Source organism: Phyllobates terribilis, unplaced genomic scaffold, assembly GCF_046119375.1.
Source record: "Phyllobates terribilis strain yellow unplaced genomic scaffold, ASM4611937v1 Scaffold_169__1_contigs__length_4117513, whole genome shotgun sequence".
NCBI lineage: Eukaryota > Metazoa > Chordata > Amphibia > Anura > Dendrobatidae > Phyllobates > Phyllobates terribilis.
In genome coordinates this window covers 3,199,025-3,219,426 of record NW_027362929.1, presented here as the reverse complement: position 1 = coordinate 3,219,426, position 20,402 = coordinate 3,199,025, and the positions used below count along the sequence as shown (strand labels likewise).

The window sequence follows — 20,402 nt, the reverse complement described above, 5'->3', positions numbered from 1 at the left end:
CCATGTAATGTGATGCAATGCTATCTTTCTAGCTCTCCCTTTTTACTTCCTTTTGGATAAACAGACATATTAGGCAAGCATTTTGGAGCTTTCACCTAAATAACTACAGGTGGTGAGATAAGCTGCACAATATAATTGACCTTTCAGTATATTGTTGCACACACACCATCTATTTAGCAAATGCCCTTGTTATCAACAGCAGCCTTTTAAACTCACCTGAGCTAACAGGTATGTGTGCTGGTTACTCTGCTGCGCTTAAAATTTCTTTTTTGGTTTGCTACAATGCCTTTTCTGAAACGTTGTCTCCTTCTGCTGGAACACTGACTTCTTTCATTTAATGCCTGCAGACTATAAAAGAGAACCCAACCCAAAAAGTTTGGTTGATTAGTCTGTGGCATTCTGTTAAACTGTTGCTTATGGCGGTCTCTGTGAGCTTCTCAGCGACATTCAGCCAGCCAGGTATCCTGCCTGCAGTAGATGGAATGTGGCAATGGAACGCTGGCTGCGCGTGTCATAATAGGCTCTGAGCCTTTATATACCTGTGCACAGCAGCAGCCACCTTCAGTCTGCTGCTGGACAGCCAGCAGCAGCAGCAGCAGGAGAGGTATGTAATCAGGAGCCCTCCTGCTAAGGGTAGACAGCTGCTCGTTCCACCCCACCCCCCGCCTTAATTGGTTCTCCTCCCTTCCAACGGTGTTGAGGCGGGTGGGAACAGCAGGGGGTGAAGGTGCTGTGTTTAAAGAGGTGGAGTTATGCAGATCTAAAACGCGTGGATTGCAGCAGCAGCAAGCCGAAAAGTGCAGGCATGTAAGGGATCTAGAGGTTGACAACATGTCTTCTTAACGGGAGTCCAGGAGCTCATCTCCACAAATGGACTTTTCAGGATCCTTGGGTGGCTCCGTAGTTTGAAACCAATTCTGGTTATCGCTTCTCGGCCTTTTGGCTAAGATCAAGTGTAGTATCTGATTTGCACAGCGCCTGTTGACTGCCCTTGAGGACGACCTGAGGAACTCTGTCCCCAGGGCGAGCCTATCGCACCATTCTGTGCTTTATGGACTCTTCCCTGGGGTTCATACCGTCGGAGCCATCCAGGAGGCTTGGCGCCTTATGAACTACTTCAAGGATGCCGTTTGGGTCGCCAGGAACCGGCTCATCTTGAGGAGGGAGAGGATGTCCATCCAGGACTGCCGCAGGCTGATCCACAGCCTGCTCAGAGACTATTCCATCGAGGACGGTCCGGAGGACGAGGATGAGGACTAAACCCCTCCTCAACCTCTCCCCTTATGTGTCTTGTCTTTCAATAAAGCTTCGGGCCTGTGATTTTCCCCTCCCCATCCCCTTTTTCCCAATCCCCATCCCTTATCACGGTTCGTCGTACTGTATTGATTGACATGCTTTTTCTTTCAGATTGAGTGTTTTGTGTAGCATAGGGGTGTGATGTGTCTAGTTAGTGCGTCGTATCCTCATGCTATGTAAATATGATGTAGAATTCTGGGTGTACTGGGCTGCGGCACTGTACACTGTCTGTTAACTTATTTTTTGTGCTAATAAAAGATATATTCAATCAAAAAATCTGTTCTTATCAGTTTAATATCTGATACGTCCCCTATCTGGGGACCATATATTAAATGGATTTTTAGAACAGGGAGATGGAAAAAGAGCTTGCTCTGTCCACTCCACGCATTGACCTGGTATTGCAGTATCTCCAGGACCGGTGCACCCCTTCTTTAATGCAGTTTCTAAAATCAGAAAGAATTTAATTCAATGTTTTTTGTTCATTTTGCTTGTTTGTCGGATTTTGGGATGGACTCTTTGGCTTTGCTTTTCTTCTCCTCATTGGATTTTTCATGTTCAAAGTTGCAGAAGCCAGATTACAAGCTCATTTTGGTTCAACTTCAGCAACTGTGCATTGCATTGCCATGTAATGTGATGCAATGCTATCTTTCTAGCTCTCCCTTTTTACTTCCTTTTGGATAAACAGACATATTAGGCAAGCATTTTGGAGCTTTCACCTAAATAACTACAGGTGGTGAGATAAGCTGCACAATATAATTGACCTTTCAGTATATTGTTGCACACACACCATCTATTTAGCAAATGCCCTTGTTATCAACAGCAGCCTTTTAAACTCACCTGAGCTAACAGGTATGTGCGCTGGTTACTCTGCTGCGCTTAAAATTTCTTTTTTGGTTTGCTACAATGCCTTTTCTGAAACGTTGTCTCCTTCTGCTGGAACACTGACTTCTTTCATTTAATGCCTGCAGACTATAAAAGAGAACCCAACCCAAAAAGTTTGGTTTATTAGTCTGTGGCATTCTGTTAAACTGTTGCTTATGGCGGTCTCTGTGAGCTTCTCAGCGACATTCAGCCAGCCAGGTATCCTGCCTGCAGTAGATGGAATGTGGCAATGGAACGCTGGCTGCGCGTGTCATAATAGGCTCTGAGCCTTTATATACCTGTGCACAGCAGCAGCCACCTTCAGTCTGCTGCTGGACAGCCAGCAGCAGCAGCAGCAGGAGAGGTATGTAATCAGGAGCCCTCCTGCTAAGGGTAGACAGCTGCTTGTTCCACCCCACCCCCCGCCTTAATTGGTTCTCCTCCCTTCCAACGGTGTTGAGGCGGGTGGGAACAGCAGGGGGTGAAGGTGCTGTGTTTAAAGAGGTGGAGTTATGCAGATCTAAAACGCGTGGATTGCAGCAGCAGCAAGCCGAAAAGTGCAGGCATGTAAGGGATCTAGAGGTTGACAACATGTCTTCTTAATGGGAGTCCAGGAGCTCATCTCCACAAATGGACTTTTCAGGATCCTTGGGTGGCTCCGTAGTTTGAAACCAATTCTGGTTATCGCTTCTCGGCCTTTTGGCTAAGATCAAGTGTAGTATCTGTTCTTATCAGTTTAATATCTGATACGTCCCCTATCTGGGGACCATATATTAAATGGATTTTTAGAACAGGGAGATGGAAAAAGAGCTTGCTCTGTCCACTCCACGCATTGACCTGGTATTGCAGTATCTCCAGGACCGGTGCACCCCTTCTTTAATGCAGTTTCTAAAATCAGAAAGAATTGAATTCAATGTTTTTTGTTCATTTTGCTTGTTTGTCGGATTTTGGGATGGACTCTTTGGCTTTGCTTTTCTTCTCCTCATTGGATTTTTCATGTTCAAAGTTGCAGAAGCCAGATTACAAGCTCATTTTGGTTCAACTTCAGCAACTGTGCATTGCATTGCCATGTAATGTGATGCAATGCTATCTTTCTAGCTCTCCCTTTTTACTTCCTTTTGGATAAACAGACATATTAGGCAAGCATTTTGGAGCTTTCACCTAAATAACTACAGGTGGTGAGATAAGCTGCACAATATAATTGACCTTTCAGTATATTGTTGCACACACACCATCTATTTAGCAAATGCCCTTGTTATCAACAGCAGCCTTTTAAACTCACCTGAGCTAACAGGTATGTGCGCTGGTTACTCTGCTGCGCTTAAAATTTCTTTTTTGGTTTGCTACAATGCCTTTTCTGAAACGTTGTCTCCTTCTGCTGGAACACTGACTTCTTTCATTTAATGCCTGCAGACTATAAAAGAGAACCCAACCCAAAAAGTTTGGTTGATTCGTCTGTGGCATTCTGTTAAACTGTTGCTTATGGCGGTCTCTGTGAGCTTCTCAGCGACATTCAGCCAGCCAGGTATCCTGCCTGCAGTAGATGGAATGTGGCAATGGAACGCTGGCTGCGCGTGTCATAATAGGCTCTGAGCCTTTATATACCTGTGCACAGCAGCAGCCACCTTCAGTCTGCTGCTGGACAGCCAGCAGCAGCAGCAGCAGGAGAGGTATGTAATCAGGAGCCCTCCTGCTAAGGGTAGACAGCTGCTCGTTCCACCCCACCCCCCGCATTAATTGGTTCTCCTCCCTTCCAACGGTGTTGAGGCGGGTGGGAACAGCAGGGGGTGAAGGTGCTGTGTTTAAAGAGGTGGAGTTATGCAGATCTAAAACGCGTGGATTGCAGCAGCAGCAAGCCGAAAAGTGCAGGCATGTAAGGGATCTAGAGGTTGACAACATGTCTTCTTAATGGGAGTCCAGGAGCTCATCTCCACAAATGGACTTTTCAGGATCCTTGGGTGGCTCCGTAGTTTGAAACCAATTCTGGTTATCGCTTCTCGGCCTTTTGGCTAAGATCAAGTGTAGTATCTGTTCTTATCAGTTTAATATCTGATACGTCCCCTATCTGGGGACCATATATTAAATGGATTTTTAGAACAGGGAGATGGAAAAAGAGCTTGCTCTGTCCACTCCACGCATTGACCTGGTATTGCAGTATCTCCAGGACCGGTGCACCCCTTCTTTAATGCAGTTTCTAAAATCAGAAAGAATTGAATTCAATGTTTTTTGTTCATTTTGCTTGTTTGTCGGATTTTGGGATGGACTCTTTGGCTTTGCTTTTCTTCTCCTCATTGGATTTTTCATGTTCAAAGTTGCAGAAGCCAGATTACAAGCTCATTTTGGTTCAACTTCAGCAACTGTGCATTGCATTGCCATGTAATGTGATGCAATGCTATCTTTCTAGCTCTCCCTTTTTACTTCCTTTTGGATAAACAGACATATTAGGCAAGCATTTTGGAGCTTTCACCTAAATAACTACAGGTGGTGAGATAAGCTGCACAATATAATTGACCTTTCAGTATATTGTTGCACACACACCATCTATTTAGCAAATGCCCTTGTTATCAACAGCAGCCTTTTAAACTCACCTGAGCTAACAGGTATGTGCGCTGGTTACTCTGCTGCGCTTAAAATTTCTTTTTTGGTTTGCTACAATGCCTTTTCTGAAACGTTGTCTCCTTCTGCTGGAACACTGACTTCTTTCATTTAATGCCTGCAGACTATAAAAGAGAACCCAACCCAAAAAGTTTGGTTGATTAGTCTGTGGCATTCTGTTAAACTGTTGCTTATGGCGGTCTCTGTGAGCTTCTCAGCGACATTCAGCCAGCCAGGTATCCTGCCTGCAGTAGATGGAATGTGGCAATGGAACGCTGGCTGCGCGTGTCATAATAGGCTCTGAGCCTTTATATACCTGTGCACAGCAGCAGCCACCTTCAGTCTGCTGCTGGACAGCCAGCAGCAGCAGCAGCAGGAGAGGTATGTAATCAGGAGCCCTCCTGCTAAGGGTAGACAGCTGCTCGTTCCACCCCACCCCCCGCCTTAATTGGTTCTCCTCCCTTCCAACGGTGTTGAGGCGGGTGGGAACAGCAGGGGGTGAAGGTGCTGTGTTTAAAGAGGTGGAGTTATGCAGATCTAAAACGCGTGGATTGCAGCAGCAGCAAGCCGAAAAGTGCAGGCATGTAAGGGATCTAGAGGTTGACAACATGTCTTCTTAACGGGAGTCCAGGAGCTCATCTCCACAAATGGACTTTTCAGGATCCTTGGGTGGCTCCGTAGTTTGAAACCAATTCTGGTTATCGCTTCTCGGCCTGTTGGCTAAGATCAAGTGTAGTATGCGTCCCCACTGAAGAATGAGCGTTTGGAGCTTTTCCAGACCCTGCGGCTTCAGCTTGCCACCACCAGGACCTTAGTGATGGCCGGGGATTTCAACTGCCCCATCGAGGAGGATGGTCGTAGTTCTGGCACATCTGCCAAGTTGGACATCACGTCCAAGCTGCTCATCGAGATGGTAACCGAGGCCTCTCTTCAGGACGTGGTGGGCTCCATGGGGAGAGGCTCCACAAACTATTCGTGGAGCCGACCCGATGGCTCACTCCGCTCCAGGATTGACTTTGTGTTCACCTCTCGGGCAGTCAGGCAGAGTAGGCACTCGATGGTCCCCTGCTTCTTCTCCGACCACAGAGCCATTCACTTACAAGGTGTCCTCGGCGACGGTTTTCCGTCCGGCCCCGGCTCCTGGAAGCTGAATTGTGCTCTGCTGGCTCAGGATGAAATCGTGGAGGAGCTGAGAGCAGCCTACGCAATGTGGCAGTCCTACAAGGGTATCTTCCAAACAGTCTCTGATTGGTGGGAATATGTTAAACTTGAGTTTCGCTGTTTCTTTCAGGCCAAGGGTCGACAACAGGCGTGTGAGAAGAGGAGGGACTTCAGAGGGCTGCAGCGCGAGCTGCGGTCGCTGCAGGACCTTCTTCACTGCGGCTGGGATGTGAGGGAGGAGCTGGAGGAGACCAAGAAGAGCCTGAAAAGGCACTTTGAGGAGGAGTCCAAGCGAATCGTCTTCCGTTCCAAAGTGGAGAATCTGGAGAAGGGTGAGAAATGTAACTCATTCTTTTTCAGGAAACTTCATGCCGGTCACACGCCCCTGAACGAGCTGCGAGACGAGAGCGGAAACATGCGACGTGGGAAGGAGGACGTGATGAAGGTCGTCAGCGACTTCTACAGCGAACTCTACTCCCACAAGACTACCGACCCCGACGCTGCTGATAAGTTCCTGTCAGGTATCACTAACCATCTTGATCCTGCAGGCACGGCAGCCTTGGACAAACCTCTGATGGTGGGCGAATTGCTCTCTGCCGCTAAATCCTTTAGGACCGGCAGGACCCCGGGCAGTGATGGTCTTCCAGCGGAGCTCTATGTAGCGCTGGGAGACCTCATCTGTCCGGACCTGTTGGACCTGTACGAGGAGATGGTGGTGGAGGGTAGAATGCCTCCATCTTTGAGGGAAGGAATGGTCACGATCCTGTACAAGCGGAAGGGAGAGAGGTGCGACCTGAGGAATTGGCGTCCCATCACTCTGCTCAACGTGGACTACAAGATCCTGGCCAAGACAATGGCGACACGACTTAAGACGGTCATCGGACGGATCATCCACCCGGACCAGACCTGCGGCATCCCTGGACGTCGCATCGCAGACAGCCTCGCTCTCGTGCGGGACACGGTCGAGTACATCAAGGTCCGCCGCGCACACGCGGCCCTGGTCTCCTTGGATCAGGAGAAGGCCTTCGACCGGGTTTCCCACGAGTTCATGGGCCGAGCTCTGCACCGGTTAGGTTTGGGTAACATGTTTTGTTCGTATGTCCGTCTGATGTATTTTGATATCCACAGCTCGGTGTTGGTGAACGGCTGGAAGACTGACCCCTTCCCTGTCCTCTCTGGGGTAAGACAAGGCTGCCCTCTATCACCTCTTCTTTTTGTTTGTGTTATAGAACTCTTCGCAGAGGCTATCCGGCAGAATGGAGAGATCAGAGGGATCACCGCACCGGGTCCGGGACGACACGAGGTCAAGTGCTCGCTCTACATGGACGACGTCACCGTCTTCTGCGCTGATCGTGGTTCAGTCGACGCCCTCGTCCAGACGTGTGAGAGGTTCGGCCGGGCTTCAGGGGCCAAAGTCAACTGCAGGAAGTCGGAAGCCATGCTCTTCGGGGATTGGCAGCCGGCCTCCTCCGCCCCCTTCCCCTTCAACATTCAACCGGATTTCCTCAAGGTGCTGGGAGTCTGGTTCGGGAAGGAAGGAGCGGCCCTCAAGTCCTGGCAAGAACGCTTGGCCAAGGTGAAGCAACGGATCGGACTCTGGAGCCTCAGACACCTCACTTGTGAGGGTAAGGCACTCGTCCTGCGTAATGAGGTCCTGCCCGTCTTGCAGTACACGGCGCAGGCCTGGCCCCCACACGTCACTGTGTGCAGGGCCATTACCAGGACAGTGTTTCACTTTGTCTGGGGATCCAAGATGGACAGAGTCAGGCGGGCCGTCATGTACAAGGAGCCTCGCAAGGGTGGGAAGGGCGTTCCAGATATCCCCACCCTCCTGCGATCCTCTTTTGTGTGTGATTGTGTCCGCCGGACTTTGCAAGTCAAGAATGGCTCCGCGGGCAGGTCCATGTCTCGCTTCTTCCTGCTTCCTCTTTGGAGGCGACTCGGCTGGGACAAGTGGGACAGCTCCTTCCCCTACAACTGGACGACGCCATGGTTCTACGGAGACGTCGTTCGATTTGTGGGGGAACATCAACTGGAGGGACTCAAGCCCGACTTGTGGAAGCCCAAAACTATCCACAAGCTCATCAGAGCCAAGGATGACGTGGAGAACATCACAGGACTTCACCAGGACACGCTGGAGACTGTGTGGACAAATGTGTCGTCTGACAGGCTGACCAACGGGCACAAGGACTTGTCGTGGATGGCGATTCAGGGCGGACTGCCCGTCCGGTCATTCATGCATGCCCGGAACCTGTGCAAGACCCGGTACTGCCCAAGGTGCCCCTTCGTGGAGGAAACATCTTTGCACACTTTTTGGGACTGCGGATTTGCACAGCGCCTGTTGACTGCCCTTGAGGACGACCTGAGGAACTCTGTCCCCAGGGCGAGCCTATCGCACCATTCTGTGTTTTACGGACTCTTCCCTGGGGTTCATACCGTCGGAGCCATCCAGGAGGCTTGGCGACTTATGAACTGCTTCAAGGATGCCGTTTGGGTCGCCAGGAACCGGCTCATCTTGAGGAGGGAGAGGATGTCCATCCAGGACTGCCGCAGGCTGATCCACAGCCTGCTCAGAGACTATTCCATCGTGGACAGTCCGGAGGACGAGGATGAGGACTAAACCCCTCCTCCCCCTCTCCCCTTATGTGTCTTGTCTTTCAATAAAGCTTCGGGCCTGTGATTTTCCCCTCCCCATCCCCTTTTTCCCAATCCCCATCCCTTATCACGGTTCGTCGTACTGTATTGATTGACATGCTTTTTCTTTCAGATTGAGTGTTTTGTGTAGCATAGGGGTGTGATGTGTCTAGTTAGTGCGTCGTATCCTCATGCTATGTAAATATGATGTAGAATTCTGTGTGTACTGGGCTGCGGCACTGTACACTGTCTGTTAACTTATTTTTTGTGCTAATAAAAGATATATTCAATCAAAAAATCTGTTCTTATCAGTTTAATATCTGATACGTCCCCTATCTGGGGACCATATATTAAATGGATTTTTAGAACAGGGAGATGGAAAAAGAGCTTGCTCTGTCCACTCCACGCATTGACCTGGTATTGCAGTATCTCCAGGACCGGTGCACCCCTTCTTTAATGCAGTTTCTAAAATCAGAAAGAATTGAATTCAATGTTTTTTGTTCATTTTGCTTGTTTGTCGGATTTTGGGATGGACTCTTTGGCTTTGCTTTTCTTCTCCTCATTGGATTTTTCATGTTCAAAGTTGCAGAAGCCAGATTACAAGCTCATTTTGGTTCAACTTCAGCAACTGTGCATTGCATTGCCATGTAATGTGATGCAATGCTATCTTTCTAGCTCTCCCTTTTTACTTCCTTTTGGATAAACAGACATATTAGGCAAGCATTTTGGAGCTTTCACCTAAATAACTACAGGTGGTGAGATAAGCTGCACAATATAATTGACCTTTCAGTATATTGTTGCACACACACCATCTATTTAGCAAATGCCCTTGTTATCAACAGCAGCCTTTTAAACTCACCTGAGCTAACAGGTATGTGCGCTGGTTACTCTGCTGCGCTTAAAATTTCTTTTTTGGTTTGCTACAATGCCTTTTCTGAAACGTTGTCTCCTTCTGCTGGAACACTGACTTCTTTCATTTAATGCCTGCAGACTATAAAAGAGAACCCAACCCAAAAAGTTTTTTTGATTAGTCTGTGGCATTCTGTTAAACTGTTGCTTATGGCGGTCTCTGTGAGCTTCTCAGCGACATTCAGCCAGCCAGGTATCCTGCCTGCAGTAGATGGAATGTGGCAATGGAACACTGGCTGCGCGTGTCATAATAGGCTCTGAGCTTTTATATACCTGTGCACAGCTGCAGCCACCTTCAGTCTGCTGCTGGACAGCCAGCAGCAGCAGCAGCAGGAGAGGTATGTAATCAGGAGCCCTCCTGCTAAGGGTAGACAGCTGCTCGTTCCACCAAACCCCCCGCCTTAATTGGTTCTCCTCCCTTCCAACGGTGTTGAGGCGGGTGGGAACAGCAGGGGGTGAAGGTGCTGTGTTTAAAGAGGTGGAGTTATGCAGATCTAAAACGCGTGGATTGCAGCAGCAGCAAGCCGAAAAGTGCAGGCATGTAAGGGATCTAGAGGTTGACAACATGTCTTCTTAACGGGAGTCCAGGAGCTCATCTCCACAAATGGACTTTTCAGGATCCTTGGGTGGCTCCGTAGTTTGAAACCAATTCTGGTTATCGCTTCTCGGCCTTTTGGCTAAGATCAAGTGTAGTATCTGTTCTTATCAGTTTAATATCTGATACGTCCCCTATCTGGGGACCATATATTAAATGGATTTTTAGAACAGGGAGATGGAAAAAGAGCTTGCTCTGTCCACTCCACGCATTGACCTGGTATTGCAGTATCTCCAGGACCGGTGCACCCCTTCTTTAATGCAGTTTCTAAAATCAGAAAGAATTGAATTCAATGTTTTTTGTTCATTTTGCTTGTTTGTCGGATTTTGGGATGGACTCTTTGGCTTTGCTTTTCTTCTCCTCATTGGATTTTTCATGTTCAAAGTTGCAGAAGCCAGATTACAAGCTCATTTTGGTTCAACTTCAGCAACTGTGCATTGCATTGCCATGTAATGTGATGCAATGCTATCTTTCTAGCTCTCCCTTTTTACTTCCTTTTGGATAAACAGACATATTAGGCAAGCATTTTGGAGCTTTCACCTAAATAACTACAGGTGGTGAGATAAGCTGCACAATATAATTGACCTTTCAGTATATTGTTGCACACACACCATCTATTTAGCAAATGCCCTTGTTATCAACAGCAGCCTTTTAAACTCACCTGAGCTAACAGGTATGTGCGCTGGTTACTCTGCTGCGCTTAAAATTTCTTTTTTGGTTTGCTACAATGCCTTTTCTGAAACGTTGTCTCCTTCTGCTGGAACACTGACTTCTTTCATTTAATGCCTGCAGACTATAAAAGAGAACCCAACCCAAAAAGTTTGGTTGATTAGTCTGTGGCATTCTGTTAAACTGTTGCTTATGGCGGTCTCTGTGAGCTTCTCAGCGACATTCAGCCAGCCAGGTATCCTGCCTGCAGTAGATGGAATGTGGCAATGGAACGCTGGCTGCGCGTGTCATAATAGGCTCTGAGCCTTTATATACCTGTGCACAGCAGCAGCCACCTTCAGTCTGCTGCTGGACAGCCAGCAGCAGCAGCAGCAGGAGAGGTATGTAATCAGGAGCCCTCCTGCTAAGGGTAGACAGCTGCTCGTTCCACCCCACCCCCCGCCTTAATTGGTTCTCCTCCCTTCCAACGGTGTTGAGGCGGGTGGGAACAGCAGGGGGTGAAGGTGCTGTGTTTAAAGAGGTGGAGTTATGCAGATCTAAAACGCGTGGATTGCAGCAGCAGCAAGCCGAAAAGTGCAGGCATGTAAGGGATCTAGAGGTTGACAACATGTCTTCTTAACGGGAGTCCAGGAGCTCATCTCCACAAATGGACTTTTCAGGATCCTTGGGTGGCTCCGTAGTTTGAAACCAATTCTGGTTATCGCTTCTCGGCCTTTTGGCTAAGATCAAGTGTAGTATCTGTTCTTATCAGTTTAATATCTGATACGTCCCCTATCTGGGGACCATATATTAAATGGATTTTTAGAACAGGGAGATGGAAAAAGAGCTTGCTCTGTCCACTCCACGCATTGACCTGGTATTGCAGTATCTCCAGGACCGGTGCACCCCTTCTTTAATGCAGTTTCTAAAATCAGAAAGAATTGAATTCAATGTTTTTTGTTCATTTTGCTTGTTTGTCGGATTTTGGGATGGACTCTTTGGCTTTGCTTTTCTTCTCCTCATTGGATTTTTCATGTTCAAAGTTGCAGAAGCCAGATTACAAGCTCATTTTGGTTCAACTTCAGCAACTGTGCATTGCATTGCCATGTAATGTGATGCAATGCTATCTTTCTAGCTCTCCCTTTTTACTTCCTTTTGGATAAACAGACATATTAGGCAAGCATTTTGGAGCTTTCACCTAAATAACTACAGGTGGTGAGATAAGCTGCACAATATAATTGACCTTTCAGTATATTGTTGCACACACACCATCTATTTAGCAAATGCCCTTGTTATCAACAGCAGCCTTTTAAACTCACCTGAGCTAACAGGTATGTGCGCTGGTTACTCTGCTGCGCTTAAAATTTCTTTTTTGGTTTGCTACAATGCCTTTTCTGAAACGTTGTCTCCTTCTGCTGGAACACTGACTTCTTTCATTTAATGCCTGCAGACTATAAAAGAGAACCCAACCCAAAAAGTTTGGTTGATTAGTCTGTGGCATTCTGTTAAACTGTTGCTTATGGCGGTCTCTGTGAGCTTCTCAGCGACATTCAGCCAGCCAGGTATCCTGCCTGCAGTAGATGGAATGTGGCAATGGAACGCTGGCTGCGCGTGTCATAATAGGCTCTGAGCTTTTATATACCTGTGCACAGCTGCAGCCACCTTCAGTCTGCTGCTGGACAGCCAACAGCAGCAGCAGCAGCAGGAGAGGTATGTAATCAGGAGCCCTCCTGCTAAGGGTAGACAGCTGCTCGTTCCACCCCACCCCCCGCCTTAATTGGTTCTCCTCCCTTCCAACGGTGTTGAGGCGGGTGGGAACAGCAGGGGGTGAAGGTGCTGTGTTTAAAGAGGTGGAGTTATGCAGATCTAAAACGCGTGGATTGCAGCAGCAGCAAGCCGAAAAGTGCAGGCATGTAAGGGATCTAGAGGTTGACAACATGTCTTCTTAACGGGAGTCCAGGAGCTCATCTCCACAAATGGACTTTTCAGGATCCTTGGGTGGCTCCGTAGTTTGAAACCAATTCTGGTTATCGCTTCTCGGCCTTTTGGCTAAGATCAAGTGTAGTATCTGTTCTTATCAGTTTAATATCTGATACGTCCCCTATCTGGGGACCATATATTAAATGGATTTTTAGAACAGGGAGATGGAAAAAGAGCTTGCTCTGTCCACTCCACGCATTGACCTGGTATTGCAGTATCTCCAGGACCGGTGCACCCCTTCTTTAATGCAGTTTCTAAAATCAGAAAGAATTGAATTCAATGTTTTTTGTTCATTTTGCTTGTTTGTCGGATTTTGGGATGGACTCTTTGGCTTTGCTTTTCTTCTCCTCATTGGATTTTTCATGTTCAAAGTTGCAGAAGCCAGATTACAAGCTCATTTTGGTTCAACTTCAGCAACTGTGCATTGCATTGCCATGTAATGTGATGCAATGCTATCTTTCTAGCTCTCCCTTTTTACTTCCTTTTGGATAAACAGACATATTAGGCAAGCATTTTGGAGCTTTCACCTAAATAACTACAGGTGGTGAGATAAGCTGCACAATATAATTGACCTTTCAGTATATTGTTGCACACACACCATCTATTTAGCAAATGCCCTTGTTATCAACAGCAGCCTTTTAAACTCACCTGAGCTAACAGGTATGTGCGCTGGTTACTCTGCTGCGCTTAAAATTTCTTTTTTGGTTTGCTACAATGCCTTTTCTGAAACGTTGTCTCCTTCTGCTGGAACACTGACTTCTTTCATTTAATGCCTGCAGACTATAAAAGAGAACCCAACCCAAAAAGTTTGGTTGATTAGTCTGTGGCATTCTGTTAAACTGTTGCTTATGGCGGTCTCTGTGAGCTTCTCAGCGACATTCAGCCAGCCAGGTATCCTGCCTGCAGTAGATGGAATGTGGCAATGGAACGCTGGCTGCGCGTGTCATAATAGGCTCTGAGCCTTTATATACCTGTGCACAGCAGCAGCCACCTTCAGTCTGCTGCTGGACAGCCAGCAGCAGCAGCAGCAGGAGAGGTATGTAATCAGGAGCCCTCCTGCTAAGGGTAGACAGCTGCTCGTTCCACCCCACCCCCCGCCTTAATTGGTTCTCCTCCCTTCCAACGGTGTTGAGGCGGGTGGGAACAGCAGGGGGTGAAGGTGCTGTGTTTAAAGAGGTGGAGTTATGCAGATCTAAAACGCGTGGATTGCAGCAGCAGCAAGCCGAAAAGTGCAGGCATGTAAGGGATCTAGAGGTTGACAACATGTCTTCTTAACGGGAGTCCAGGAGCTCATCTCCACAAATGGACTTTTCAGGATCCTTGGGTGGCTCCGTAGTTTGAAACCAATTCTGGTTATCGCTTCTCGGCCTTTTGGCTAAGATCAAGTGTAGTATCTGTTCTTATCAGTTTAATATCTGATACGTCCCCTATCTGGGGACCATATATTAAATGGATTTTTAGAACAGGGAGATGGAAAAAGAGCTTGCTCTGTCCACTCCACGCATTGACCTGGTATTGCAGTATCTCCAGGACCGGTGCACCCCTTCTTTAATGCAGTTTCTAAAATCAGAAAGAATTGAATTCAATGTTTTTTGTTCATTTTGCTTGTTTGTCGGATTTTGGGATGGACTCTTTGGCTTTGCTTTTCTTCTCCTCATTGGATTTTTCATGTTCAAAGTTGCAGAAGCCAGATTACAAGCTCATTTTGGTTCAACTTCAGCAACTGTGCATTGCATTGCCATGTAATGTGATGCAATGCTATCTTTCTAGCTCTCCCTTTTTACTTCCTTTTGGATAAACAGACATATTAGGCAAGCATTTTGGAGCTTTCACCTAAATAACTACAGGTGGTGAGATAAGCTGCACAATATAATTGACCTTTCAGTATATTGTTGCACACACACCATCTATTTAGCAAATGCCCTTGTTATCAACAGCAGCCTTTTAAACTCACCTGAGCTAACAGGTATGTGCGCTGGTTACTCTGCTGCGCTTAAAATTTCTTTTTTGGTTTGCTACAATGCCTTTTCTGAAACGTTGTCTCCTTCTGCTGGAACACTGACTTCTTTCATTTAATGCCTGCAGACTATAAAAGAGAACCCAACCCAAAAAGTTTGGTTGATTAGTCTGTGGCATTCTGTTAAACTGTTGCTTATGGCGGTCTCTGTGAGCTTCTCAGCGACATTCAGCCAGCCAGGTATCCTGCCTGCAGTAGATGGAATGTGGCAATGGAACGCTGGCTGCGCGTGTCATAATAGGCTCTGAGCTTTTATATACCTGTGCACAGCTGCAGCCACCTTCAGTCTGCTGCTGGACAGCCAACAGCAGCAGCAGCAGCAGGAGAGGTATGTAATCAGGAGCCCTCCTGCTAAGGGTAGACAGCTGCTCGTTCCACCCCACCCCCCGCCTTAATTGGTTCTCCTCCCTTCCAACGGTGTTGAGGCGGGTGGGAACAGCAGGGGGTGAAGGTGCTGTGTTTAAAGAGGTGGAGTTATGCAGATCTAAAACGCGTGGATTGCAGCAGCAGCAAGCCGAAAAGTGCAGGCATGTAAGGGATCTAGAGGTTGACAACATGTCTTCTTAACGGGAGTCCAGGAGCTCATCTCCACAAATGGACTTTTCAGGATCCTTGGGTGGCTCCGTAGTTTGAAACCAATTCTGGTTATCGCTTCTCGGCCTTTTGGCTAAGATCAAGTGTAGTATCTGTTCTTATCAGTTTAATATCTGATACGTCCCCTATCTGGGGACCATATATTAAATGGATTTTTAGAACAGGGAGATGGAAAAAGAGCTTGCTCTGTCCACTCCACGCATTGACCTGGTATTGCAGTATCTCCAGGACCGGTGCACCCCTTCTTTAATGCAGTTTCTAAAATCAGAAAGAATTGAATTCAATGTTTTTTGTTCATTTTGCTTGTTTGTCGGATTTTGGGATGGACTCTTTGGCTTTGCTTTTCTTCTCCTCATTGGATTTTTCATGTTCAAAGTTGCAGAAGCCAGATTACAAGCTCATTTTGGTTCAACTTCAGCAACTGTGCATTGCATTGCCATGTAATGTGATGCAATGCTATCTTTCTAGCTCTCCCTTTTTACTTCCTTTTGGATAAACAGACATATTAGGCAAGCATTTTGGAGCTTTCACCTAAATAACTACAGGTGGTGAGATAAGCTGCACAATATAATTGACCTTTCAGTATATTGTTGCACACACACCATCTATTTAGCAAATGCCCTTGTTATCAACAGCAGCCTTTTAAACTCACCTGAGCTAACAGGTATGTGCGCTGGTTACTCTGCTGCGCTTAAAATTTCTTTTTTGGTTTGCTACAATGCCTTTTCTGAAACGTTGTCTCCTTCTGCTGGAACACTGACTTCTTTCATTTAATGCCTGCAGACTATAAAAGAGAACCCAACCCAAAAAGTTTGGTTGATTAGTCTGTGGCATTCTGTTAAACTGTTGCTTATGGCGGTCTCTGTGAGCTTCTCAGCGACATTCAGCCAGCCAGGTATCCTGCCTGCAGTAGATGGAATGTGGCAATGGAACGCTGGCTGCGCGTGTCATAATAGGCTCTGAGCCTTTATATACCTGTGCACAGCAGCAGCCACCTTCAGTCTGCTGCTGGACAGCCAGCAGCAGCAGCAGCAGGAGAGGTATGTAATCAGGAGCCCTCCTGCTAAGGGTAGACAGCTGCTCGTTCCACCCCACCCCCCGCCTTAATTGGTTCTCCTCCCTTCCAACGGTGTTGAGGCGGGTGGGAACAGCAGGGGGTGAAGGTGCTGTGTTTAAAGAGGTGGAGTTATGCAGATCTAAAACGCGTGGATTGCAGCAGCAGCAAGCCGAAAAGTGCAGGCATGTAAGGGATCTAGAGGTTGACAACATGTCTTCTTAACGGGAGTCCAGGAGCTCATCTCCACAAATGGACTTTTCAGGATCCTTAGGTGGCTCCGTAGTTTGAAACCAATTCTGGTTATCGCTTCTCGGCCTTTTGGCTAAGATCAAGTGTAGTATCTGTTCTTATCAGTTTAATATCTGATACGTCCCCTATCTGGGGACCATATATTAAATGGATTTTTAGAACAGGGAGATGGAAAAAGAGCTTGCTCTGTCCACTCCACGCATTGACCTGGTATTGCAGTATCTCCAGGACCGGTGCACCCCTTCTTTAATGCAGTTTCTAAAATCAGAAAGAATTGAATTCAATGTTTTTTGTTCATTTTGCTTGTTTGTCGGATTTTGGGATGGACTCTTTGGCTTTGCTTTTCTTCTCCTCATTGGATTTTTCATGTTCAAAGTTGCAGAAGCCAGATTACAAGCTCATTTTGGTTCAACTTCAGCAACTGTGCATTGCATTGCCATGTAATGTGATGCAATGCTATCTTTCTAGCTCTCCCTTTTTACTTCCTTTTGGATAAACAGACATATTAGGCAAGCATTTTGGAGCTTTCACCTAAATAACTACAGGTGGTGAGATAAGCTGCACAATATAATTGACCTTTCAGTATATTGTTGCACACACACCATCTATTTAGCAAATGCCCTTGTTATCAACAGCAGCCTTTTAAACTCACCTGAGCTAACAGGTATGTGCGCTGGTTACTCTGCTGCGCTTAAAATTTCTTTTTTGGTTTGCTACAATGCCTTTTCTGAAACGTTGTCTCCTTCTGCTGGAACACTGACTTCTTTCATTTAATGCCTGCAGACTATAAAAGAGAACCCAACCCAAAAAGTTTGGTTGATTAGTCTGTGGCATTCTGTTAAACTGTTGCTTATGGCGGTCTCTGTGAGCTTCTCAGCGACATTCAGCCAGCCAGGTATCCTGCCTGCAGTAGATGGAATGTGGCAATGGAACGCTGGCTGCGCGTGTCATAATAGGCTCTGAGCCTTTATATACCTGTGCACAGCAGCAGCCACCTTCAGTCTGCTGCTGGACAGCCAGCAGCAGCAGCAGCAGGAGAGGTATGTAATCAGGAGCCCTCCTGCTAAGGGTAGACAGCTGCTCGTTCCACCCCACCCCCCGCCTTAATTGGTTCTCCTCCCTTCCAACGGTGTTGAGGCGGGTGGGAACAGCAGGGGGTGAAGGTGCTGTGTTTAAAGAGGTGGAGTTATGCAGATCTAAAACGCGTGGATTGCAGCAGCAGCAAGCCGAAAAGTGCAGGCATGTAAGGGATCTAGAGGTTGACAACATGTCTTCTTAACGGGAGTCCAGGAGCTCATCTCCACAAATGGACTTTTCAGGATCCTTGGGTGGCTCCGTAGTTTGAAACCAATTCTGGTTATCGCTTCCCGGCCTTTTGGCTAAGATCAAGTGTAGTATCTGTTCTTATCAGTTTAATATCTGATACGTCCCCTATCTGGGGACCATATATTAAATGGATTTTTAGAACAGGGAGATGGAAAAAGAGCTTGCTCTGTCCACTCCACGCATTGACCTGGTATTGCAGTATCTCCAGGACCGGTGCACCCCTTCTTTAATGCAGTTTCTAAAATCAGAAAGAATTGAATTCAATGTTTTTTGTTCATTTTGCTTGTTTGTCGGATTTTGGGATGGACTCTTTGGCTTTGCTTTTCTTCTCCTCATTGGATTTTTCATGTTCAAAGTTGCAGAAGCCAGATTACAAGCTCATTTTGGTTCAACTTCAGCAACTGTGCATTGCATTGCCATGTAATGTGATGCAATGCTATCTTTCTAGCTCTCCCTTTTTACTTCCTTTTGGATAAACAGACATATTAGGCAAGCATTTTGGAGCTTTCACCTAAATAACTACAGGTGGTGAGATAAGCTGCACAATATAATTGACCTTTCAGTATATTGTTGCACACACACCATCTATTTAGCAAATGCCCTTGTTATCAACAGCAGCCTTTTAAACTCACCTGAGCTAACAGGTATGTGCGCTGGTTACTCTGCTGCGCTTAAAATTTCTTTTTTGGTTTGCTACAATGCCTTTTCTGAAACGTTGTCTCCTTCTGCTGGAACACTGACTTCTTTCATTTAATGCCTGCAGACTATAAAAGAGAACCCAACCCAAAAAGTTTGGTTGATTAGTCTGTGGCATTCTGTTAAACTGTTGCTTATGGCGGTCTCTGTGAGCTTCTCAGCGACATTCAGCCAGCCAGGTATCCTGCCTGCAGTAGATGGAATGTGGCAATGGAACGCTGGCTGCGCGTGTCATAATAGGCTCTGAGCCTTTATATACCTGTGCACAGCAGCAGGCACCTTCAGTCTGCTGCTGGACAGCCAGCAGCAGCAGCAGCAGGAGAGGTATGTAATCAGGAGCCCTCCTGCTAAGGGTAGACAGCTGCTCGTTCCACCCCACCCCCCGCCTTAATTGGTTCTCCTCCCTTCCAACGGTGTTGAGGCGGGTGGGAACAGCAGGGGGTGAAGGTGCTGTGTTTAAAGAGGTGGAGTTATGCAGATCTAAAACGCGTGGATTGCAGCAGCAGCAAGCCGAAAAGTGCAGGCATGTAAGGGATCTAGAGGTTGACAACATGTCTTCTTAACGGGAGTCCAGGAGCTCATCTCCACAAATGGACATTTCAGGATCCTTGGGTGGCTCCGTAGTTTGAAACCAATTCTGGTTATCGCTTCTCGGCCTTTTGGCTAAGATCAAGTGTAGTATCTGTTCTTATCAGTTTAATATCTGATACGTCCCCTATCTGGGGACCATATATTAAATGGATTTTTAGAACAGGGAGATGGAAAAAGAGCTTGCTCTGTCCACTCCACGCATTGACCTGGTATTGCAGTATCTCCAGGACCGGTGCACCCCTTCTTTAATGCAGTTTCTAAAATCAGAAAGAATTGAATTCAATGTTTTTTGTTCATTTTGCTTGTTTGTCGGATTTTGGGATGGACTCTTTGGCTTTGCTTTTCTTCTCCTCATTGGATTTTTCATGTTCAAAGTTGCAGAAGCCAGATTACAAGCTCATTTTGGTTCAACTTCAGCAACTGTGCATTGCATTGCCATGTAATGTGATGCAATGCTATCTTTCTAGCTCTCCCTTTTTACTTCCTTTTGGATAAACAGACATATTAGGCAAGCATTTTGGAGCTTTCACCTAAATAACTACAGGTGGTGAGATAAGCTGCACAATATAATTGACCTTTCAGTATATTGTTGCACACACACCATCTATTTAGCAAATGCCCTTGTTATCAACAGCAGCCTTTTAAACTCACCTGAGCTAACAGGTATGTGCGCTGGTTACTCTGCTGCGCTTAAAATTTCTTTTTTGGTTTGCTACAATGCCTTTTCTGAAACGTTGTCTCCTTCTGCTGGAACACTGACTTCTTTCATTTAATGCCTGTAGACTATAAAAGAGAACCCAACCCAAAAAGTTTGGTTGATTAGTCTGTGGCATTCTGTTAAACTGTTGCTTATGGCGGTCTCTGTGAGCTTCTCAGCGACATTCAGCCAGCCAGGTATCCTGCCTGCAGTAGATGGAATGTGGCAATGGAACGCTGGCTGCGCGTGTCATAATAGGCTCTGAGCCTTTATATACCTGTGCACAGCAGCAGCCACCTTCAGTCTGCTGCTGGACAGCCAGCAGCAGCAGCAGCAGGAGAGGTATGTAATCAGGAGCCCTCCTGCTAAGGGTAGACAGCTGCTCGTTCCACCCCACCCCCCGCCTTAATTGGTTCTCCTCCCTTCCAACGGTGTTGAGGCGGGTGGGAACAGCAGGGGGTGAAGGTGCTGTGTTTAAAGAGGTGGAGTTATGCAG

At 46.8% G+C, this 20,402-nt stretch overlaps 12 non-coding genes and 1 pseudogene across 12 annotated transcripts; all 13 read left to right on the top strand.

Annotated features, from left to right (window-relative positions):
* The first annotated feature begins 923 nt into the window (after positions 1-923).
* On the top strand, positions 924-1,062 carry LOC141210793 (U2 spliceosomal RNA; annotated as a pseudogene).
* Positions 1,063-1,532: 470 nt separating this feature from the next.
* LOC141210551 (U2 spliceosomal RNA) lies at positions 1,533-1,725 on the top strand. Its single transcript, XR_012280710.1, has one exon. It is a non-coding gene; the product is annotated as a U2 spliceosomal RNA (small nuclear RNA).
* Positions 1,726-2,840: 1,115 nt separating this feature from the next.
* Positions 2,841-3,031, top strand: LOC141209384 (U2 spliceosomal RNA). Its single transcript, XR_012279579.1, has one exon. It is a non-coding gene; the product is annotated as a U2 spliceosomal RNA (small nuclear RNA).
* A 1,115-nt stretch (positions 3,032-4,146) lies between these two features.
* Positions 4,147-4,337, top strand: LOC141209383 (U2 spliceosomal RNA). The gene has a single exon (XR_012279578.1). It is a non-coding gene; the product is annotated as a U2 spliceosomal RNA (small nuclear RNA).
* A 4,468-nt stretch (positions 4,338-8,805) lies between these two features.
* Positions 8,806-8,998, top strand: LOC141210550 (U2 spliceosomal RNA). The gene has a single exon (XR_012280709.1). It is a non-coding gene; the product is annotated as a U2 spliceosomal RNA (small nuclear RNA).
* A 1,115-nt stretch (positions 8,999-10,113) lies between these two features.
* Positions 10,114-10,304, top strand: LOC141209381 (U2 spliceosomal RNA). Its single transcript, XR_012279577.1, has one exon. It is a non-coding gene; the product is annotated as a U2 spliceosomal RNA (small nuclear RNA).
* Positions 10,305-11,419: 1,115 nt separating this feature from the next.
* On the top strand, positions 11,420-11,610 carry LOC141209380 (U2 spliceosomal RNA). Its single transcript, XR_012279576.1, has one exon. It is a non-coding gene; the product is annotated as a U2 spliceosomal RNA (small nuclear RNA).
* Positions 11,611-12,728: 1,118 nt separating this feature from the next.
* On the top strand, positions 12,729-12,919 carry LOC141209379 (U2 spliceosomal RNA). The gene has a single exon (XR_012279575.1). It is a non-coding gene; the product is annotated as a U2 spliceosomal RNA (small nuclear RNA).
* A 1,115-nt stretch (positions 12,920-14,034) lies between these two features.
* Positions 14,035-14,225, top strand: LOC141209378 (U2 spliceosomal RNA). The gene has a single exon (XR_012279574.1). It is a non-coding gene; the product is annotated as a U2 spliceosomal RNA (small nuclear RNA).
* A 1,118-nt stretch (positions 14,226-15,343) lies between these two features.
* LOC141209377 (U2 spliceosomal RNA) lies at positions 15,344-15,534 on the top strand. Its single transcript, XR_012279573.1, has one exon. It is a non-coding gene; the product is annotated as a U2 spliceosomal RNA (small nuclear RNA).
* A 1,115-nt stretch (positions 15,535-16,649) lies between these two features.
* Positions 16,650-16,840, top strand: LOC141209375 (U2 spliceosomal RNA). Its single transcript, XR_012279571.1, has one exon. It is a non-coding gene; the product is annotated as a U2 spliceosomal RNA (small nuclear RNA).
* A 1,115-nt stretch (positions 16,841-17,955) lies between these two features.
* LOC141210281 (U2 spliceosomal RNA) lies at positions 17,956-18,146 on the top strand. Its single transcript, XR_012280454.1, has one exon. It is a non-coding gene; the product is annotated as a U2 spliceosomal RNA (small nuclear RNA).
* Positions 18,147-19,261: 1,115 nt separating this feature from the next.
* LOC141209374 (U2 spliceosomal RNA) lies at positions 19,262-19,452 on the top strand. Its single transcript, XR_012279570.1, has one exon. It is a non-coding gene; the product is annotated as a U2 spliceosomal RNA (small nuclear RNA).
* Positions 19,453-20,402: the final 950 nt, after the last annotated feature.